Source organism: Camelus bactrianus, chromosome 6 (assembly GCF_048773025.1).
Source record: "Camelus bactrianus isolate YW-2024 breed Bactrian camel chromosome 6, ASM4877302v1, whole genome shotgun sequence".
NCBI lineage: Eukaryota > Metazoa > Chordata > Mammalia > Artiodactyla > Camelidae > Camelus > Camelus bactrianus.
Genome location: NC_133544.1, coordinates 108,682,669 through 108,706,712, shown reverse-complemented (window position 1 = coordinate 108,706,712; position 24,044 = coordinate 108,682,669).

Genomic DNA, 24,044 nt, shown 5'->3' with positions numbered 1-24,044 from the left:
ACACATTACATGCAGAAAAGATTCGACAAAAATAAACTATAGAGTTGTTTGCATGAGGATGACAGGACTTTCATCACAATACAAGGCATATTGATGCTTAGAAGCATTTTCTCTGATTTCACAGAGCTTTCCAAACGCCAGTTTCGAAAATGAGGCAGATTTCACGGCAAAAACCTCTTGGAGCAGGTTCTAACCTATAGACATGTAATTAACATGGATTCGCTCTCCGTGAAATTCCGTGTTCTGAACACGATACATGCATCTCGGACTCGACAAATATTCACTACATTGTGGTTAGCATGTGGATTACAGCACTTTCATCCACCATACAAAGCTTACTGACACTTTGAAGAATTTTCTCAGATTTCACAGGTTAGTTTTAATGCCAGATAAGAAAATGAGGCAGATTTGGCAAAAAAATGCTCTTGGAGCGAGTTATACACAAAAGATATGTAATTTACCTAGTTTTACTCACCGTGACATTCCGTGTTCTGAACACGTTACATGCATCACGGATTCGACAAACATTCACTACAGAGTTGGTAGCATAAGTATTACCGAACATTCACCCACCATAAATGCCATATTGACATTTTGAAGCACTTTCCCATATTTCAAAATGTTTTCCTAATGTCAGGTTTGAAAATGAGGCAGATTAAAAAAAATTCTCTTGGAGCAAGTACTTCCCATAGAAATGTAATTTACATAGCTTCCCTCACAGTGACATTCCAATTTCCGAACACTCTACATACTTCACGGATTTGACAAACATTTTTAATGAGTTATGTACATGTGTATTACAGAACTTTCATCCACCATACAAGGCATATTTAAACCTAGAAACCTTAACTCTGAATTTGCAGCCTTTTCCTAATGCCAGTTTCGAAAATCAGGCCGTTTTCTCCAGAAAAAATTTTTGGAGCGATTTCTTCCCAATAGACATGAAATTTACATAGATTCCATCTCCGGAAATTTCCGTCATACGATCACGCTACATGCATAGGATTTCTACAATTATTCACATCAGGTTTGTTTGCATGTGGCTTTATGAACTTCCATCACAATACAATACATATTGACACTTTGAAGCATTTTCTCTGATTTTGAAAGAATTTCCAAATGCCAGTTTTGAAAATGAGGCAGAATTCGCAGAAAAAACTCTTGGAGTGAGTTCTATCCAAGAGACATGTATTTTACCGACATACACTCACCGTGATATTCTACGTTCTGAACACTCTCCATGTATCTCGGATTCGACAAATATTCTCTACAGAGTTGTTAGTATGCGGATTGCCGAACTTTCATCCACCATACAAGGCATATTTACACCTACATTTGATTAATCTGAGTTCGCAGCTTATTCCTAACGCCAGTTTCAAAAATCAGGCTGTTATCTCAGGAAAAAACTCTTGGAGCGATTTCTAACCTAGGGAAATGTAATTTACATAAATTTCCTCGCCGTGACATTCCGTGTTCCAAACGTTCTACATGCATAACGGATTCGAAAAATATTCACTACAGATTTGTTAGCATGTGGATTACCGAACTTACATCACAAAACATTGAATATTGATACTTAGAAGTATTTTCTCAGATTTTGCAGCGTTTTCCAAGCGCCAGTTTCAAAAATGAAGCAGTTATTACAGAAAAATTCTATTGAAGTGAGTTCTACCAAATAGACAAGTAGTTTACATTGTTTAAATCACCGTGAAATTGCACGTTCCAAACATGGTACATGCATCACGGATTAGGAAAAAGATTCTTTAATATGTTGTGAAAAATGGATTATCAAACTTTCTTCCTACATAAAGGCATCTTTATACCTACAAATATTTTCTCACATTTTGCAGCTTTATCCAAATATCACATTTGAGTATCAAGCAATTTTCACCGAAATATTCTATTCTAGCTAGTTCTACCCAATAGAATTCTAATTTACATAGTTTCTTTACCGTGAATTTCTGTCTTCCGAACGCGCTACAAGAATCACAGTTTGAAAAATATTACTACACACTTGTTAACATATGGATTACCGGACTTTCATCCACCAATCTAGTCATATTGGCACTTAGAAGCATTTTCTCATATTTCGAAGATTTTTCCTAACACCATATTTGAAATTGAGGCAGATTTTGCAGAAAAATTCTCTTGGAGCGAGTTCTACCCAATAGACATTTAATTTACATAGATGTGCTCATCATGACATTTTGTGATCTGAACACATTTCATGTATCTCGGTTTCGACAAATATTCACTACAGAGATGTTAGCATTTGGATTACCAATCTTACATCCACCATACAAGGCATATTTACACCTACAAGTATTTACTCTCAATTCAAAGTTTTGTCCAAACGTCAAATTCGAAAATCATGCAATTTGTTCAGAAAAATTCTATTCAAGCTAGTTCTACCCAATAGAATTTTAATTTACGTAGTTTCATTACCGTAAATTTCCATGTTCCAAACACGCTAAATAAGTCACGGATTCGAAAAGTATTCCCTTCATAGTTGGTTACGTGGATTACCAGACTTAAATTCCCCGTTCAAGGCATATTCACACTTAGAAGCATTTTCTCAGATTTCTCAGGTTTTTCCTAAAGCCAGTTTGGAAAATGAGGCTGATTTCACAGAAAATGTTCTTGGAGCCAGTTCTACCCAAAAGATATGTAATTTAACTAGTTCACTCACCGTGACATTCCGTGTTCTGAACATGTTACATGCATCAAGGATTCGACAATCATCCTTTAATGAGTGTGAGCATGTGGATTATCAAATTTTCATCCACCTTACAAGACATGTTTTCACCTAGAAACATTTACTCACATTTCGCAGAATTTTCCTAACGTCAGTTTCGAAAATCAGGCAGTTTTCGCAGAAAAATCCTCTTGTTGCATGTTCCATCCAATAGACATCTCATTTTCATAGATACCATCACCGTAACATTCCGTGTTCCTAAAAAACGGTTCATGCACCAAGGATTCAACAAATATTCACTGCTGAGTTGTTAGCATGTGAATTACCAATCTTTAATAAACCATTGAAGACATATTGTCACCTTAAAGCATTTACTCTGATTTCACAGCGTTTTCATAACACCAGTTTCGAAACTGAGGCAGATTTTTCAGTAAAACTCTCCTGGAGAGGGTTCTAACCAATAGATATGTAATTTGCATAGCTTCCCTCACCGAGAAAGACCGTGTTCCGAACAGGCTACATACATCAAGGATTTGAGAAACATTTTTAATGAGTTATGTACATGTGTATTACAGATCTTTCATCCACCATACAAGGCATATTGACACATAGAAACATTAACTCTGAGCTCACAGCTTTTTCCTAATAGCAGTTTTGAAAATCAGGCAGTTTTCAAAGGAAAAAACTGTTGGAGCGTGTTCTACCCAATAGGTACGTAAATTACATAGATTCCCCCACTGTGAAATTACATGTTTCGAACACATTACATGCAGAAAAGATTCGACAAAAATAAACTATAGAGTTGTTTGCATGAGGATGACAGGACTTTCATCACAATACAAGGCATATTGATGCTTAGAAGCATTTTCTCTGATTTCACAGAGCTTTCCAAACGCCAGTTTCGAAAATGAGGCAGATTTCACGGCAAAAACCTCTTGGAGCAGGTTCTAACCTATAGACATGTAATTAACATGGATTCGCTCTCTGTGAAATTCCGTGTTCTGAACACGATACATGCATCTCGGACTCGACAAATATTCACTACATTGTGGTTAGCATGTGGATTACAGCACTTTCATCCACCATACAAAGCTTACTGACACTTTGAAGAATTTTCTCAGATTTCACAGGTTAGTTTTAATGCCAGATAAGAAAATGAGGCAGATTTGGCAAAAAAATGCTCTTGGAGCGAGTTATACACAAAAGATATGTAATTTACCTAGTTTTACTCACCGTGACATTCCGTGTTCTGAACACGTTACATGCATCACGGATTCGACAAACATTCACTGCAGAGTTGGTAGCATAAGGATTACCGAACATTCACCCACCATAAATGCCATATTGACATTTTGAAGCACTTTCCCATATTTCAAAATGTTTTCCTAATGCCAGGTTTGAAAATGAGGCAGATTAACAAAAAATTCTCTTGGAGCAAGTACTTCCCATAGAAATGTAATTTACATAGCTCCCCTCACAGTGACATTCCAATTTCCGAACACTCTACATACTTCACGGATTTGACAAACATTTTTAATGAGTTATGTACATGTGTATTACAGAACTTTCATCCACCATACAAGACATATTTAAACCTAGAAACATTAACTCGGAATTTGCAGCCTTTTCCTAATGCCAGTTTCGAAAATCAGGCCGTTTTCTCCAGAAAAAATTTTTGGAGCGATTTCTTCCCAATAGACATGAAATTTACATAGATTCCATCTCCGGAAATTTCCATCATACGATCACGCTACATGCATAGGCTTTCTACAATTATCCACATCAGGTTTGTTTGCATGTGGCTTTATGAACTTCCATCACAATACAATGCATATTGACACTTTGAAGCATTTTCTCTGATTTTGAAGGAATTTCCAAATGCCAGTTTCGAAAATGAGGCAGATTTCGCAGAAAAAACTGTTGGAGTGAGTTCTACCCAAGAGACATGTATTTTACCGACATACGCTCACCGTGATATTCTATGTTCTGAACACTCTCCATGTATCTCGGATTCGACAAATATTCTCTTCAGAGTTGTTAGTATGCGGATTGCCGAACTTTCATCCACCATACAAGGCATATTTACACCTACAATTGATTAATCTGAGTTCGCAGCTTATTCCTAACGCCAGTTTCAAAAATCAGGCTGTTATCTCAGGAAAAAACTCTTGGAGCGTTTACTAACCTAGGGAAATGTAATTTACATAAATTTCCTCGCCGTGACATTCCGTGTTCCAAACGTTCTACATGCATAACGGATTCGAAAAATATTCACTACAGATTTGTTAGCATGTGGATTACCGAACTTACATCACAAAACATTGAATATTGATACTTAGAAGTATTTTCTCAGATTTTGCAGCGTTTTCCAAGCGCCAGTTTCAAAAATGAAGCAGTTATTACAGAAAAATTCTATTGAAGTGAGTTCTACCAAATAGACAAGTAGTTTACATTGTTTCAATCACCGTGAAATTGCACGTTCCAAACATGGTACATGCATCACGGATTAGGAAAAAGATTCTTTATTATGTTGTGAAAAAGTGGATTATCAAACTTTCTTCCTACATAAAGGCATCTTTATACCTACAAATATTTTCTCACATTTTGCAGCTTTATCCAAATATCACATTTGAGTTTCAAGCAATTTTCGCCGAAATATTCTATTCTAGCTAGTTCTACCCAATAGAATTCTAATTTACATAGTTTCTTTACCGTGAATTTCTGTATTCCGAACGCGCTACAAGAATCACAGTTTGAAAAATATTACTACACACTTGTTAACATATGGATTACCGGACTTTCATCCACCAATCAAGTCATATTGGCACTTAGAAGCATTTTCTCATATTTCGAAGATTTTTCCTAACACCAGATTTGAAAATGAGGCAGATTTTGCAGAAAAATTCTCTTGGAGCGAGTTCTACCCAATAGACATTTAATTTACATTGATGTGCTCATCATGACATTTTGTGATCTGAACACATTTCATGTATCTCGGTTTCGACAAATATTCACTACAGAGATGTTAGCATTTGGATTACCAATCTTACATCCACCATACAAGGCATATTTACACCTACAAGTATTTACTCTCAATTCAAAGTTTTGTCCAAACGTCAAATTCGAAAATCATGCAATTTGTTCAGAAAAATTCTATTCAAGCTAGTTCTACCCAATAGAATTTTAATTTATGTAGTTTCATTACCGTAAATTTCCATGTTCCAAACACGCTAAATAAGTCACGGATTTGAAAAGTATTCCCTTCATAGTTGGTTACGTGGATTACCAGACTTAAATTCCCCGTTCAAGGCATATTCACACTTAGAAGCATTTTCTCAGATTTCTCAGGTTTTTCCTAAAGCCAGTTTGGAAAATGAGGCTGATTTCACAGAAAATGTTCTTGGAGCCAGTTCTACCCAAAAGATATGTAATTTAACTAGTTCACTCACCGTGACATTCCGTGTTCTGAACATGTTACATGCATCAAGGATTCGACAATCATCCTTTAATGAGTGTGAGCATGTGGATTATCAAATTTTCATCCACCTTACAAGACATGTTTTCACCTAGAAACATTTACTCACATTTCGCAGAATTTTCCTAACGTCAGTTTCGAAAATCAGGCAGTTTTCGCAGAAAAATCCTCTTGTTGCATGTTCCATCCAATAGACATCACCCATTTTCATAGATACCATCACCGTAACATTCCGTGTTCCTAAAAAACGGTTCATGCACCAAGGATTCAACAAATATTCACTGCTGAGTTGTTAGCATGTGAATTACCAATCTTTAATAAACCATTGAAGACATATTGTCACCTTAAAGCATTTACTCTGATTTCACAGCGTTTTCATAACACCAGTTTCGAAACTGAGGCAGATTTTTCAGTAAAACTCTCCTGGAGAGGGTTCTAACCAATAGATATGTAATTTGCATAGCTTCCCTCACCGAGAAAGACCGTGTTCCGAACAGGCTACATACATCAAGGATTTGAGAAACATTTTTAATGAGTTATGTACATGTGTATTACAGATCTTTCATCCACCATACAAGGCATATTGACACATAGAAACATTAACTCTGAGCTCACAGCTTTTTCCTAATAGCAGTTTCGAAAATCAGGCAGTTTTCAAAGGAAAAAACTGTTGGAGCGTGTTCTACCCAATAGGTACGTAAATTACATAGATTCCCCCACTGTGAAATTACATGTTTCGAACACATTACATGCAGAAAAGATTCGACAAAAATAAACTATAGAGTTGTTTGCATGAGGATGACAGGACTTTCATCACAATACAAGGCATATTGATGCTTAGAAGCATTTTCTCTGATTTCACAGAGCTTTCCAAACGCCAGTTTCGAAACTGAGGCAGATTTCACGGCAAAAACCTCTTGGAGCAGGTTCTAACCTATAGACATGTAATTAACATGGATTCGCTCTCCGTGAAATTCCGTGTTCTGAACACGATACATGCATCTCGGACTCGACAAATATTCACTACATTGTGGTTAGCATGTGGATTACAGCACTTTCATCCACCATACAAAGCTTACTGACACTTTGAAGAGTTTTCTCAGATTTCACAGGTTAGTTTTAATGCCAGATAAGAAAATGAGGCAGATTTGGCAAAAAAATGCTCTTGGAGCGAGTTATACACAAAAGATATGTAATTTACCTAGTTTTACTCACCGTGACATTCCGTGTTCTGAACACGTTACATGCATCACGGATTCGACAAACATTCACTACAGAGTTGGTAGCATAAGGATTACCGAACATTCACCCACCATAAATGCCATATTGACATTTTGAAGCACTTTCCCATATTTCAAAATGTTTTCCTAATGCCAGGTTTGAAAATGAGGCAGATTAACAAAAAATTCTCTTGGAGCAAGTACTTCCCATAGAAATGTAATTTACATAGCTTCCCTCACAGTGACATTCCAATTTCCGAACACTCTACATACTTCACGGATTTGACAAACATTTTTAATGAGTTATGTACATGTGTATTACAGAACTTTCATCCACCATACAAGGCATATTTAAACCTAGAAACGTTAACTCTGAATTTGCAGCCTTTTCCTAATGCCAGTTTCGAAAATCAGGCCGTTTTCTCCAGAAAAAATTTTTGGAGCGATTTCTTCCCAATAGACATGAAATTTACATAGATTCCATCTCCGGAAATTTCCGTCATACGATCACGCTACATGCATAGGCTTTCTACAATTATTCACATCAGGTTTGTTTGCATGTGGCTTTATGAACTTCCATCACAATACAATGCATATTGACACTTTGAAGCATTTTCTCTGATTTTGAAGGAATTTCCAAATGCCAGTTTCGAAAATGAGGCAGATTTCGCAGAAAAAACTCTTGGAGTGAGTTCTACCCAAGAGACATGTATTTTACCAACATACGCTCACCGTGATATTCTACGTTCTGAACACTCTCCATGTATCTCGGATTCGACAAATATTCTCTTCAGAGTTGTTAGTATGCGGATTGCCGAACTTTCATCCACCATACAAGGCATATTTACACCTACAATTGATTAATCTGAGTTCGCAGCTTATTCCTAACGCCAGTTTCAAAAATCAGGCTGTTATCTCAGGAAAAAACTCTTGGAGCGATTTCTAACCTAGGGAAATGTAATTTACATAAATTTCCTCGCCGTGACATTCCGTGTTCCAAACGTTCTACATGCATAACGGATTCGAAAAATATTCACTACAGATTTGTTAGCATGTGGATTACCGAACTTACATCACAAAACTTTGAATATTGATACTTAGAAGTATTTTCTCAGATTTTGCAGCGTTTTCCAAGCGCCAGTTTCAAAAATGAAGCAGTTATTACAGAAAAATTCTATTGAAGTGAGTTCTACAAAATAGACAAATAGTTACATTTTTTCAATCACCGTGAAATTGCACGTTCCAAACATGGTACATGCATCACGGATTAGGAAAAAGATTCTTTAATATGTTGTGAAAAAGTGGATTACCAAACTTTCTTCCTACATAAAGGCATCTTTGCATCTACAAATATTTTCTAACATTTTGCAGCTTTATCCAAATATCACATTTGAGTATCAAGCAATTTTCGCCGAAATATTCTATTCTAGCTAGTTCTACCCAATAGAATTCTAATTTACATAGTTTCTTTACCGTGAATTTCTGTCTTCCAAACGCACTACAAGAATCACAGTTTGAAAAATATTACTACACACTTGTTAACATATGGAATACCGGACTTTCATCCACCAATCAAGTCATATTGGCACTTAGAAGCATTTTCTCATATTTCGAAGAATTTTCCTAACACCAGATTTGAAAATGAGGCAGATTTTGCAGAAAAATTCTCTTGGAGCGAGTTCTACCCAATAGACATTTAATTTACATAGATGTGCTCATCATGACATTTTGTGATCTGAACACGTTTCATGTATCTCGGTTTCGACAAATATTCACTACAGAGATGTTAGCATTTGGATTACCAATCTTACATCCACCATACAAGGCATATTTACACCTACAAGTATTTACTATCAATTCAAAGTTTTGTCCAAACGTCAAATTCGAAAATCATGCAATTTGTTCAGAAAAATTCTATTCAAGCTAGTTCTACCCAATAGAATTTTAATTTACGTAGTTTCATTACCGTAAATTTCCATGTTCCAAACACGCTAAATAAGTCACGGATTCGAAAAGTATTCCCTTCATAGTTGGTTACGTGGATTACCAGACTTAAATTCCCCGTTCAAGGCATATTCACACTTAGAAGCATTTTCTCAGATTTCTCAGGCTTTTCCTAAAGCCAGTTTGGAAAATGAGGCTGATTTCACAGAAAATGTTCTTGGAGCCAGTTCTACCCAAAAGATATGTAATTTAACTAGTTCACTCACCGTGACATTCCGTGTTCTGAACATGTTACATGCATCAAGGATTCGACAATCATTCTTTAATGGGTGTGAGCATGTGGATTATCAAATTTTCATCCACCTTACAAGACATGTTTTCACCTAGAAACTTTTACTCACATTTCGCAGAATTTTCCTAACGTCAGTTTCGAAAATCAGGCAGTTTTCGCAGAAAAATCCTCTTGTTGCATGTTCCATCCAATAGACATCTCATTTTCATAGATACCATCACCGTAACATTCCGTGTTCCTAAAAAACGGTTCATGCACCAAGGATTCAACAAATATTCACTGCTGAGTTGTTAGCATGTGAATTACCAATCTTTAATAAACCATTGAAGACATATTGTCACCTTAAAGCATTTACTCTGATTTCACAGCGTTTTCATAACACCAGTTTCGAAACTGAGGCAGATTTTTCAGTAAAACTCTCCTGGAGAGGGTTCTAACCAATAGATATGTAATTTGCATAGCTTCCCTCACCGAGAAAGACCGTGTTCCGAACAGGCTACATACATCAAGGATTTGAGAAACATTTTTAATGAGTTATGTACATGTGTATTACAGATCTTTCATCCACCATACAAGGCATATTGACACATAGAAACATTAACTCTGAGCTCACAGCTTTTTCCTAATAGCAGTTTTGAAAATCAGGCAGTTTTCAAAGGAAAAAACTGTTGGAGCGTGTTCTACCCAATAGGTACGTAAATTACATAGATTCCCCCACTGTGAAATTACATGTTTCGAACACATTACATGCAGAAAAGATTCGACAAAAATAAACTACAGAGTTGTTTGCATGAGGATGACAGGACTTTCATCACAATACAAGGCATATTGATGCTTAGAAGCATTTTCTCTGATTTCACAGAGCTTTCCAAACGCCAGTTTCGAAAATGAGGCAGATTTCACAGCAAAAACCTCTTGGAGCAGGTTCTAACCTATAGACATGTAATTAACATGGATTCGCTCTCCGTGAAATTCCGTGTTCTGAACACGATACATGCATCTCGGACTCGACAAATATTCACTACATTGTGGTTAGCATGTGGATTACAGCACTTTCATCCACCATACAAAGCTTACTGACACTTTGAAGAATTTTCTCAGATTTCACAGGTTAGTTTTAATGCCAGATAAGAAAATGAGGCAGATTTGGCAAAAAAATGCTCTTGGAGCGAGTTATACACAAAAGATATGTAATTTACCTAGTTTTACTCACCGTGACATTCCGTGTTCTGAACACGTTACATGCATCACGGATTCGACAAACATTCACTACAGAGTTGGTAGCATAAGGATTACCGAACATTCACCCACCATAAATGCCATATTGACATTTTGAAGCACTTTCCCATATTTCAAAATGTTTTCCTAATGCCAGGTTTGAAAATGAGGCAGATTAACAAAAAATTCTCTTGGAGCAAGTACTTCCCATAGAAATGTAATTTACATAGCTTCCCTCACAGTGACATTCCAATTTCCGAACACTCTACATACTTCACGGATTTGACAAACATTTTTAATGAGTTATGTACATGTGTATTACAGAACTTTCATCCACCATACAAGGCATATTTAAACCTAGAAACGTTAACTCTGAATTTGCAGCCTTTTCCTAATGCCAGTTTCGAAAATCAGGCCGTTTTCTCCAGAAAAAATTTTTGGAGCGATTTCTTCCCAATAGACATGAAATTTACATAGATTCCATCTCCGGAAATTTCCGTCATACGATCACGCTACATGCATAGGCTTTCTACAATTATTCACATCAGGTTTGTTTGCATGTGGCTTTATGAACTTCCATCACAATACAATGCATATTGACACTTTGAAGCATTTTCTCTGATTTTGAAGGAATTTCCAAATGCCAGTTTCGAAAATGAGGCAGATTTCGCAGAAAAAACTGTTGGAGTGAGTTCTACCCAAGAGACATGTATTTTACCGACATACGCTCACCGTGATATTCTATGTTCTGAACACTCTCCATGTATCTCGGATTCGACAAATATTCTCTTCAGAGTTGTTAGTATGCGGATTGCCGAACTTTCATCCACCATACAAGGCATATTTACACCTACAATTGATTAATCTGAGTTCGCAGCTTATTCCTAACGCCAGTTTCAAAAATCAGGCTGTTATCTCAGGAAAAAACTCTTGGAGCGTTTACTAACCTAGGGAAATGTAATTTACATAAATTTCCTCGCCGTGACATTCCGTGTTCCAAACGTTCTACATGCATAACGGATTCGAAAAATATTCACTACAGATTTGTTAGCATGTGGATTACCGAACTTACATCACAAAACATTGAATATTGATACTTAGAAGTATTTTCTCAGATTTTGCAGCGTTTTCCAAGCGCCAGTTTCAAAAATGAAGCAGTTATTACAGAAAAATTCTATTGAAGTGAGTTCTACAAAATAGACAAATAGTTACATTGTTTCAATCACCGTGAAATTGCACGTTCCAAACATGGTACATGCATCACGGATTAGGAAAAAGATTCTTTATTATGTTTTGAAAAAGTGGATTATCAAACTTTCTTCCTACATAAAGGCATCTTTATACCTACAAATATTTTCTCACATTTTGCAGCTTTATCCAAATATCACATTTGAGTATCAAGCAATTTTCGCCGAAATATTCTATTCTAGCTAGTTCTACCCAATAGAATTCTAATTTACATAGTTTCTTTACCGTGAATTTCTGTCTTCCGAACGCGCTACAAGAATCACAGTTTGAAAAATATTACTACACACTTGTTAACATATGGATTACCGGACTTTCATCCACCAATCAAGTCATATTGGCACTTAGAAGCATTTTCTCATATTTCGAAGATTTTTCCTAACACCAGATTTGAAAATGAGGCAGATTTTGCAGAAAAATTCTCTTGGAGCGAGTTCTACCCAATAGACATTTAATTTACATTGATGTGCTCATCATGACATTTTGTGATCTGAACACATTTCATGTATCTCGGTTTCGACAAATATTCACTACAGAGATGTTAGCATTTGGATTACCAATCTTACATCCACCATACAAGGCATATTTACACCTACAAGTATTTACTCTCAATTCAAAGTTTTGTCCAAACGTCAAATTCGAAAATCATGCAATTTGTTCAGAAAAATTCTATTCAAGCTAGTTCTACCCAATAGAATTTTAATTTACGTAGTTTCATTACCGTAAATTTCCATGTTCCAAACACGCTAAATAAGTCACGGATTCGAAAAGTATTCCCTTCATAGTTGGTTACGTGGATTACCAGACTTAAATTCCCCGTTCAAGGCATATTCACACTTAGAAGCATTTTCTCAGATTTCTCAGGTTTTTCCTAAAGCCAGTTTGGAAAATGAGGCTGATTTCACAGAAAATGTTCTTGGAGCCAGTTCTACCCAAAAGATATGTAATTTAACTAGTTCACTCACCATGACATTCCGTGTTCTGAACATGTTACATGCATCAAGGATTCGACAATCATCCTTTAATGAGTGTGAGCATGTGGATTATCAAATTTTCATCCACCTTACAAGACATGTTTTCACCTAGAAACATTTACTCACATTTCGCAGAATTTTCCTAACGTCAGTTTCGAAAATCAGGCAGTTTTCGCAGAAAAATCCTCTTGTTGCATGTTCCATCCAATAGACATCACCCATTTTCATAGATACCATCACCGTAACATTCCGTGTTCCTAAAAAACGGTTCATGCACCAAGGATTCAACAAATATTCACTGCTGAGTTGTTAGCATGTGAATTACCAATCTTTAATAAACCATTGAAGACATATTGTGACCTTAAAGCATTTACTCTGATTTCACAGCGTTTTCATAACACCAGTTTCGAAACTGAGGCAGATTTTTCAGTAAAACTCTCCTGGAGAGGGTTCTAACCAATAGATATGTAATTTGCATAGCTTCCCTCACCGAGAAAGACCGTGTTCCGAACAGGCTACATACATCAAGGATTTGAGAAACATTTTTAATGAGTTATGTACATGTGTATTACAGATCTTTCATCCACCATACAAGGCATATTGACACATAGAAACATTAACTCTGAGCTCACAGCTTTTTCCTAATAGCAGTTTCGAAAATCAGGCAGTTTTCAAAGGAAAAAACTGTTGGAGCGTGTTCTACCCAATAGGTACGTAAATTACATAGATTCCCCCACTGTGAAATTACATGTTTCGAACACATTACATGCAGAAAAGATTCGACAAAAATAAACTACAGAGTTGTTTGCATGAGGATGACAGGACTTTCATCACAATACAAGGCATATTGATGCTTAGAAGCATTTTCTCTGATTTCACAGAGCTTTCCAAACGCCAGTTTCGAAAATGAGGCAGATTTCACGGCAAAAACCTCTTGGAGCAGGTTCTAACCTATAGACATGTAATTAACATGGATTCGCTCTCCGTGAAATTCCGTGTTCTGAACACGATACATGCATCTCGGACTCGACAAATATTCACTACATTGTGGTTAGCATGTGGATTACAGCACTTTCATCCACCATACAAAGCTTACTGACACTTTGAAGAATTTTCTCAGATTTCACAGGTTAGTTTTAATGCCAGATAAGAAAATGAGGCAGATTTGGCAAAAAAATGCTCTTGGAGCGAGTTATACACAAAAGATATGTAATTTACCTAGTTTTACTCACCGTGACATTCCGTGTTCTGAACACGTTACATGCATCACGGATTCGACAAACATTCACTACAGAGTTGGTAGCATAAGGATTACCGAACATTCACCCACCATAAATGCCATATTGACATTTTGAAGCACTTTCCCATATTTCAAAAGGTTTTCCTAATGCCAGGTTTGAAAATGAGGCAGATTAACAAAAAATTCTCTTGGAGCAAGTACTTCCCATAGAAATGTAATTTACATAGCTTCCCTCACAGTGACATTCCAATTTCCGAACACTCTACATACTTCACGGATTTGACAAACATTTTTAATGAGTTATGTACATGTGTATTACAGAACTTTCATCCACCATACAAGGCATATTTAAACCTAGAAACGTTAACTCTGAATTTGCAGCCTTTTCCTAATGCCAGTTTCGAAAATCAGGCCGTTTTCTCCAGAAAAAAATTTTTGGAGCGATTTCTTCCCAATAGACATGAAATTTACATAGATTCCATCTCCGGAAATTTCCGTCATACGATCACGCTACATGCATAGGCTTTCTACAATTATTCACATCAGGTTTGTTTGCATGTGGCTTTATGAACTTCCATCACAATACAATGCATATTGACACTTTGAAGCATTTTCTCTGATTTTGAAGGAATTTCCAAATGCCAGTTTCGAAAATGAGGCAGATTTCGCAGAAAAAACTCTTGGAGTGAGTTCTACCCAAGAGACATGTATTTTACCAACATACGCTCACCGTGATATTCTACGTTCTGAACACTCTCCATGTATCTCGGATTCGACAAATATTCTCTTCAGAGTTGTTAGTATGCCGATTGCCGAACTTTCATCCACCATACAAGGCATATTTACACCTACAATTGATTAATCTGAGTTCGCAGCTTATTCCTAACGCCAGTTTCAAAAATCAGGCTGTTATCTCAGGAAAAAACTCTTGGAGCGATTTCTAACCTAGGGAAATGTAATTTACATAAATTTCCTCGCCGTGACATTCCGTGTTCCAAACGTTCTACATGCATAACGGATTCGAAAAATATTCACTACAGATTTGTTAGCATGTGGATTACCGAACTTACATCACAAAACATTGAATATTGATACTTAGAAGTATTTTCTCAGATTTTGCAGCGTTTTCCAAGCGCCAGTTTCAAAAATGAAGCAGTTATTACAGAAAAATTCTATTGAAGTGAGTTCTACAAAATAGACAAATAGTTACATTTTTTCAATCACCGTGAAATTGCACGTTCCAAACATGGTACATGCATCACGGATTAGGAAAAAGATTCTTTAATATGTTGTGAAAAAGTGGATTACCAAACTTTCTTCCTACATAAAGGCATCTTTACACCTACAAATATTTTCTAACATTTTGCAGCTTTATCAAAATATCACATTTGAGTATCAAGCAATTTTCGCCGAAATATTCTATTCTAGCTAGTTCTACCCAATAGAATTCTAATTTACATAGTTTCTTTACCGTGAATTTCTGTCTTCCAAACGCGCTACAAGAATCACAGTTTGAAAAATATTACTACACACTTGTTAACATATGGATTACCGGACTTTCATCCACCAATCAAGTCATATTGGCACTTAGAAGCATTTTCTCATATTTCGAAGAATTTTCCTAACACCAGATTTGAAAATGAGGCAGATTTTGCAGAAAAATTCTCTTGGAGCGAGTTCTACCCAATAGACATTTAATTTACATAGATGTGCTCATCATGACATTTTGTGATCTGAACACGTTTCATGTATCTCGGTTTCGACAAATATTCACTACAGAGATGTTAGCATTTGGATTACCAATCTTACATCCACCATACAAGGCATATTTACACCTACAAGTATTTACTCTCAATTCAAAGTTTTGTCCAAACTTCAAATTCGAAAATCATGCAATTTGTTCAGAAAAATTCTATTCAAGCTAGTTCTACCCAATAGAATTTTAATTTACGTAGTTTCATTACCGTAAATTTCCATGTTCCAAACACGCTAAATAAGTCACGGATTCGAAAAGTATTCCCTTCATAGTTGGTTACGTGGATTACCAGACTTAAATTCCCCGTTCAAGGCATATTCACACTTAGAAGCATTTTCTCAGATTTCTCAGGTTTTTCCTAAAGCCAGTTTGGAAAATGAGGCTGATTTCACAGAAAATGTTCTTGGAGCCAGTTCTACCCAAAAGATATGTAATTTAACTAGTTCACTCACCGTGACATTCCGTGTTCTGAACATGTTACATGCATCAAGGATTCGACAATCATCCTTTAATGAGTGTGAGCATGTGGATTATCAAATTTTCATCCACCTTACAAGACATGTTTTCACCTAGAAACATTTACTCACATTTCGCAGAATTTTCCTAACGTCAGTTTCGAAAATCAGGCAGTTTTCGCAGAAAAATCCTCTTGTTGCATGTTCCATCCAATAGACATCTCATTTTCATAGATACCATCACCGTAACATTCCGTGTTCCTAAAAAACGGTTCATGCACCAAGGATTCAACAAATATTCACTGCTGAGTTGTTAGCATGTGAATTACCAATCTTTAATAAACCATTGAAGACATATTGTCACCTTAAAGCATTTACTCTGATTTCACAGCGTTTTCATAACACCAGTTTCGAAACTGAGGCAGATTTTTCAGTAAAACTCTCCTGGAGAGGGTTCTAACCAATAGATATGTAATTTGCATAGCTTCCCTCACCGAGAAAGACCGTGTTCCGAACAGGCTACATACATCAAGGATTTGAGAAACATTTTTAATGAGTTATGTACATGTGTATTACAGATCTTTCATCCACCATACAAGGCATATTGACACATAGAAACATTAACTCTGAGCTCACAGCTTTTTCCTAATAGCAGTTTTGAAAATCAGGCAGTTTTCAAAGGAAAAAACTGTTGGAGCGTGTTCTACCCAATAGGTACGTAAATTACATAGATTCCCCCACTGTGAAATTACATGTTTCGAACACATTACATGCAGAAAAGATTCGACAAAAATAAACTACAGAGTTGTTTGCATGAGGATGACAGGACTTTCATCACAATACAAGGCATATTGATGCTTAGAAGCATTTTCTCTGATTTCACAGAGCTTTCCAAACGCCAGTTTCGAAAATGAGGCAGATTTCACGGCAAAAACCTCTTGGAGCAGGTTCTAACCTATAGACATGTAATTAACATGGATTCGCTCTCCGTGAAATTCCGTGTTCTGAACACGATACATGCATCTCGGACTCGACAAATATTCACTACATTGTGGTTAGCATGTGGATTACAGCACTTTCATCCACCATACAAAGCTTACTGACACTTTGAAGAATTTTCTCAGATTTCACAGGTTAGTTTTAATGCCAGATAAGAAAATGAGGCAGATTTGGCAAAAAAATGCTCTTGGAGCGAGTTATACACAAAAGATATGTAATTTACCTAGTTTTACTCACCGTGACATTCCGTGTTCTGAACACGTTACATGCATCACGGATTCGACAAACATTCACTACAGAGTTGGTAGCATAAGGATTACCGAACATTCACCCACCATAAATGCCATATTGACATTTTGAAGCACTTTCCCATATTTCAAAATGTTTTCCTAATGCCAGGTTTGAAAATGAGGCAGATTAACAAAAAATTCTCTTGGAGCAAGTACTTCCCATAGAAATGTAATTTACATAGCTTCCCTCACAGTGACATTCCAATTTCCGAACACTCTACATACTTCACGGATTTGACAAACATTTTTAATGAGTTATGTACATGTGTATTACAGAACTTTCATCCACCATACAAGGCATATTTACACCTACAATTGATTAATCTGAGTTCGCAGCTTATTCCTAACGCCAGTTTCAAAAATCAGGCTGTAATCTCAGGAAAAAACTCTTGGAGCGATTTCTAACCTAGGGAAATGTAATTTACATAAATTTCCTCGCCGTGACATTCCGTGTTCCAAACGTTCTACATGCATAACGGATTCGAAAAATATTCATTACAGATTTGTTAGCATGTGGATTACCGAACTTACATCACAAAACATTGAATATTGATACTTAGAAGTATTTTCTCAGATTTTGCAGCGTTTTCCAAGCGCCAGTTTCAAAAATGAAGCAGTTATTACAGAAAAATACTATTGAAGTGAGTTCTACCAAATAGACAAGTAGTTTACATTGTTTCAATCACCGTGAAATTGCACGTTCCAAACATGGTACATGCATCACGGATTAGGAAAAAGATTCTTTATTATGTTGTGAAAAAGTGGATTATCAAACTTTCTTCCTACATAAAGGCATCTTTATACCTACAAATATTTTCTCACATTTTGCAGCTTTATCCAAATATCACATTTGAGTATCAAGCAATTTTTGCCGAAATATTCTATTCTAGCTAGTTCTACCCAATAGAATTCTAATTTACATAGTTTCTTTACCGTGAATTTCTGTCTTCCGAACGCGCTACAAGAATCACAGTTTGAAAAATATTACTACACACTTGTTAACATATGGATTACCGGACTTTCATCCACCAATCAAGTCATATTGGCACTTAGAAGCATTTTCTCATATTTCGAAGATTTTTCCTAACACCAGATTTGAAAATGAGGCAGATTTTGCAGAAAAATTCTCTTGGAGCGAGTTCTACCCAATAGACATTTAATTTACATAGATGTGCTCATCATGACATTTTGTGATCTGAACACATTTCATGTATCTCTGTTTCGACAAATATTCACTACAGAGATGTTAGCATTTGGATTACCAATCTTACATCCACCATACAAGGCATATTTACACCTACAAGTATTTACTCTCAATTCAAAGTTTTGTCCAAACGTCAAATTCGAAAATCATGCAATTTGTTCAGAAAAATTCTATTCAAGCTAGTTCTACCCAATAGAATTTTAATTTACGTAGTTTCATTACCGTAAATTTCCATGTTCCAAACACGCTAAATAAGTCACGGATTCGAAAAGTATTCCCTTCATAGTTGGTTACGTGGATTACCAGACTTAAATTCCCCGTTCAAGGCATATTCACACTTAGAAGCATTTTCTCAGATTTCTCAGGTTTTTCCTAAAGCCAGTTTGGAAAATGAGGCTGATTTCACAGAAAATGTTCTTGGAGCCAGTTCTACCCAAAAGATATGTAATTTAACTAGTTCACTCACCGTGACATTCCGTGTTCTGAACATGTTACATGCATCAAGGATTCGACAATCATCCTTTAATGAGTGTGAGCATGTGGATTATCAAATTTTCATCCACCTTACAAGACATGTTTTCACCTAGAAACATTTACTCACATTTCGCAGAATTTTCCTAACGTCAGTTTCGAAAATCAGGCAGTTTTCGCAGAAAAATCCTCTTGTTGCATGTTCCATCCAATAGACATCTCATTTTCATAGATACCATCACCGTAACATTCCGTGTTCCTAAAAAACGGTTCATGCACCAAGGATTCAACAAATATTCACTGCTGAGTTGTTAGCATGTGAATTACCAATCTTTAATAAACCATTGAAGACATATTGTCACCTTAAAGCATTTACTCTGATTTCACAGCGTTTTCATAACACCAGTTTCGAAACTGAGGCAGATTTTTCAGTAAAACTCTCCTGGAGAGGGTTCTAACCAATAGATATGTAATTTGCATAGCTTCCCTCACCGAGAAAGACCGTGTTCCGAACAGGCTACATACATCAAGGATTTGAGAAACATTTTTAATGAGTTATGTACATGTGTATTACAGATCTTTCATCCACCATACAAGGCATATTGACACATAGAAACATTAACTCTGAGCTCACAGCTTTTTCCTAATAGCAGTTTCGAAAATCAGGCAGTTTTCAAAGGAAAAAACTGTTGGAGCGTGTTCTACCCAATAGGTACGTAAATTACATAGATTCCCCCACTGTGAAATTACATGTTTCGAACACATTACATGCAGAAAAGATTCGACAAAAATAAACTATAGAGTTGTTTGCATGAGGATGACAGGACTTTCATCACAATACAAGGCATATTGATGCTTAGAAGCATTTTCTCTGATTTCACAGAGCTTTCCAAACGCCAGTTTCGAAACTGAGGCAGATTTCACGGCAAAAACCTCTTGGAGCAGGTTCTAACCTATAGACATGTAATTAACATGGATTCGCTCTCCGTGAAATTCCGTGTTCTGAACACGATACATGCATCTCGGACTCGACAAATATTCACTACATTGTGGTTAGCATGTGGATTACAGCACTTTCATCCACCATACAAAGCTTACTGACACTTTGAAGAATTTTCTCAGATTTCACAGGTTAGTTTTAATGCCAGATAAGAAAATGAGGCAGATTTGGCAAAAAAATGCTCTTGGAGCGAGTTATACACAAAAGATATGTAATTTACCTAGTTTTACTCACCGTGACATTCCGTGTTCTGAACACGTTACATGCATCACGGATTCGACAAACATTCACTACAGAGTTGGTAGCATAAGGATTACCGAACATTCACCCACCATAAATGCCATATTGACATTTTGAAGCACTTTCCCATATTTCAAAATGTTTTCCTAATGCCAGGTTTGAAAATGAGGCAGATTAAAAAAAATTCTCTTGGAGCAAGTACTTCCCATAGAAATGTAATTTACATAGCTTCCCTCACAGTGACATTCCATTTTCCGAACACTCTACATACTTCACGGATTTGACAAACATTTTTAATGAGTTATGTACATGTGTATTACAGAACTTTCATCCACCATACAAGGCATATTTAAACCTAGAAACGTTAACTCTGAATTTGCAGCCTTTTCCTAATGCCAGTTTCGAAAATCAGGCCGTTTTGTCCAGAAAAAATTTTTGGAGCGATTTCTTCCCAATAGACATGAAATTTACATAGATTCCATCTCCGGAAATTTCCGTCATACGATCACGCTACATGCATAGGCTTTCTACAATTATTCACATCAGGTTTGTTTGCATGTGGCTTTATGAACTTCCATCACAATACAATGCATATTGACACTTTGAAGCATTTTCTCTGATTTTGAAGGAATTTCCAAATGCCAGTTTCGAAAATGAGGCAGATTTCGCAGAAAAAACTCTTGGAGTGAGTTCTACCCAAGAGACATGTATTTTACCGACATACGCTCACCGTGATATTCTACGTTCTGAACACTCTCCATGTATCTCGGATTCGACAAGTATTCTCTTCAGAGTTGTTAGTATGCGGATTGCCGAACTTTCATCCACCATACAAGGCATATTTACACCTACAATTGATTAATCTGAGTTCGCAGCTTATTCCTAACGCCAGTTTCAAAAATCAGGCTGTTATCTCAGGAAAAAACTCTTGGAGCGTTTACTAACCTAGGGAAATGTAATTTACATAAATTTCCTCGCCGTGACATTCCGTGTTCCAAACGTTCTACATGCATAACGGATTCGAAAAATATTCACTACAGATTTGTTAGCATGTGGATTACCGAACTTACATCACAAAACATTGAATATTGATACTTAGAAGTATTTTCTCAGATTTTGCAGCGTTTTCCAAGCGCCAGTTTCAAAAATGAAGCAGTTATTACAGAAAAATTCTATTGAAGTGAGTTCTACCAAATAGACAAGTAGTTTACATTGTTTCAATCACCGTGAAATTGCACGTTCCAAACATGGTACATGCATCACGGATTAGGAAAAAGATTCTTTATTATGTTGTGAAAAAGTGGATTATCAAACTTTCTTCCTACATAAAGGCATCTTTATACCTACAAATATTTTCTCACATTTTTCAGCTTTATCCAAATATCACATTTGAGTATCAAGCAATTTTTGCCGAAATATTCTATTCTAGCTAGTTCTACCCAATAGAATTCTAATTTACATAGTTTCTTTACCGTGAATTTCTGTCTTCCGAACGCGCTACAAGAATCACAGTTTGAAAAATATTACTACACACTTGTTAACATATGGATTACCGGACTTTCATCCACCAATCAAGTCATATTGGCACTTAGAAGCATTTTCTCATATTTTGAAGATTTTTCTTAACACCAGATTTGAAAATGAGGCAGATTTTGCAGAAAAATTCTCTTGGAGCGAGTTCTACCCAATAGACATTTAATTTACATAGATGTGCTCATCATGACATTTTGTGATCTGAACACATTTCATGTATCTCGGTTTCGACAAATATTCACTACAGAGATGTTAGCATTTGGATTACCAATCTTACATCCACCATACAAGGCATATTTACACCTACAAGTATTTACTCTCAATTCAAAGTTTTGTCCAAACGTCAAATTCGAAAATCATGCAATTTGTTCAGAAAAATTCTATTCAAGCTAGTTCTACCCAATAGAATTTTAATTTATGTAGTTTCATTACCGTAAATTTCCATGTTCCAAACACGCTAAATAAGTCACGGATTCGAAAAGTATTCCCTTCATAGTTGGTTACGTGGATTACCAGACTTAAATTCCCCGTTCAAGGCATATTCACACTTAGAAGCATTTTCTCAGATTTCTCAGGTTTTTCCTAAAGCCAGTTTGGAAAATGAGGCTGATTTCACAGAAAATGTTCTTGGAGCCAGTTCTACCCAAAAGATATGTAATTTAACTAGTTCACTCACCGTGACATTCCGTGTTCTGAACATGTTACATGCATCAAGGATTCGACAATCATCCTTTAATGAGTGTGAGCATGTGGATTATCAAATTTTCATCCACCTTACAAGACATGTTTTCACCTAGAAACATTTACTCACATTTCGCAGAATTTTCCTAACGTCAGTTTCGAAAATCAGGCAGTTTTCGCAGAAAAATCCTCTTGTTGCATGTTCCATCCAATAGACATCTCATTTTCATAGATACCATCACCGTAACATTCCGTGTTCCTAAAAAACGGTTCATGCACCAAGGATTCAACAAATATTCACTGCTGAGTTGTTAGCATGTGAATTACCAATCTTTAATAAACCATTGAAGACATATTGTCACCTTAAAGCATTTACTCTGATTTCACAGCGTTTTCATAACACCAGTTTCGAAACTGAGGCAGATTTTTCAGTAAAACTCTCCTGGAGAGGGTTCTAACCAATAGATATGTAATTTGCATAGCTTCCCTCACCGAGAAAGACCGTGTTCCGAACAGGCTACATACATCAAGGATTTGAGAAACATTTTTAATGAGTTATGTACATGTGTATTACAGATCTTTCATCCACCATACAAGGCATATTGACACATAGAAACATTAACTCTGAGCTCACAGCTTTTTCCTAATAGCAGTTTCGAAAATCAGGCAGTTTTCAAAGGAAAAAACTGTTGGAGCGTGTTCTACCCAATAGGTACGTAAATTACATAGATTCCCCCACTGTGAAATTACATGTTTCGAACACATTACATGCAGAAAAGATTCGACAAAAATAAACTATAGAGTTGTTTGCATGAGGATGACAGGACTTTCATCACAATACAAGGCATATTGATGCTTAGAAGCATTTTCTCTGATTTCACAGAGCTTTCCAAACGCCAGTTTCGAAAATGAGGCAGATTTCACGGCAAAAACCTCTTGGAGCAGGTTCTAACCTATAGACATGTAATTAACATGGATTCGCTCTCCGTGAAATTCCGTGTTCTGAACACGATACATGCATCTCGGACTCGACAAATATTCACTACATTGTGGTTAGCATGTGGATTACAGCACTTTCATCCACCATACAAAGCTTACTGACACTTTGAAGA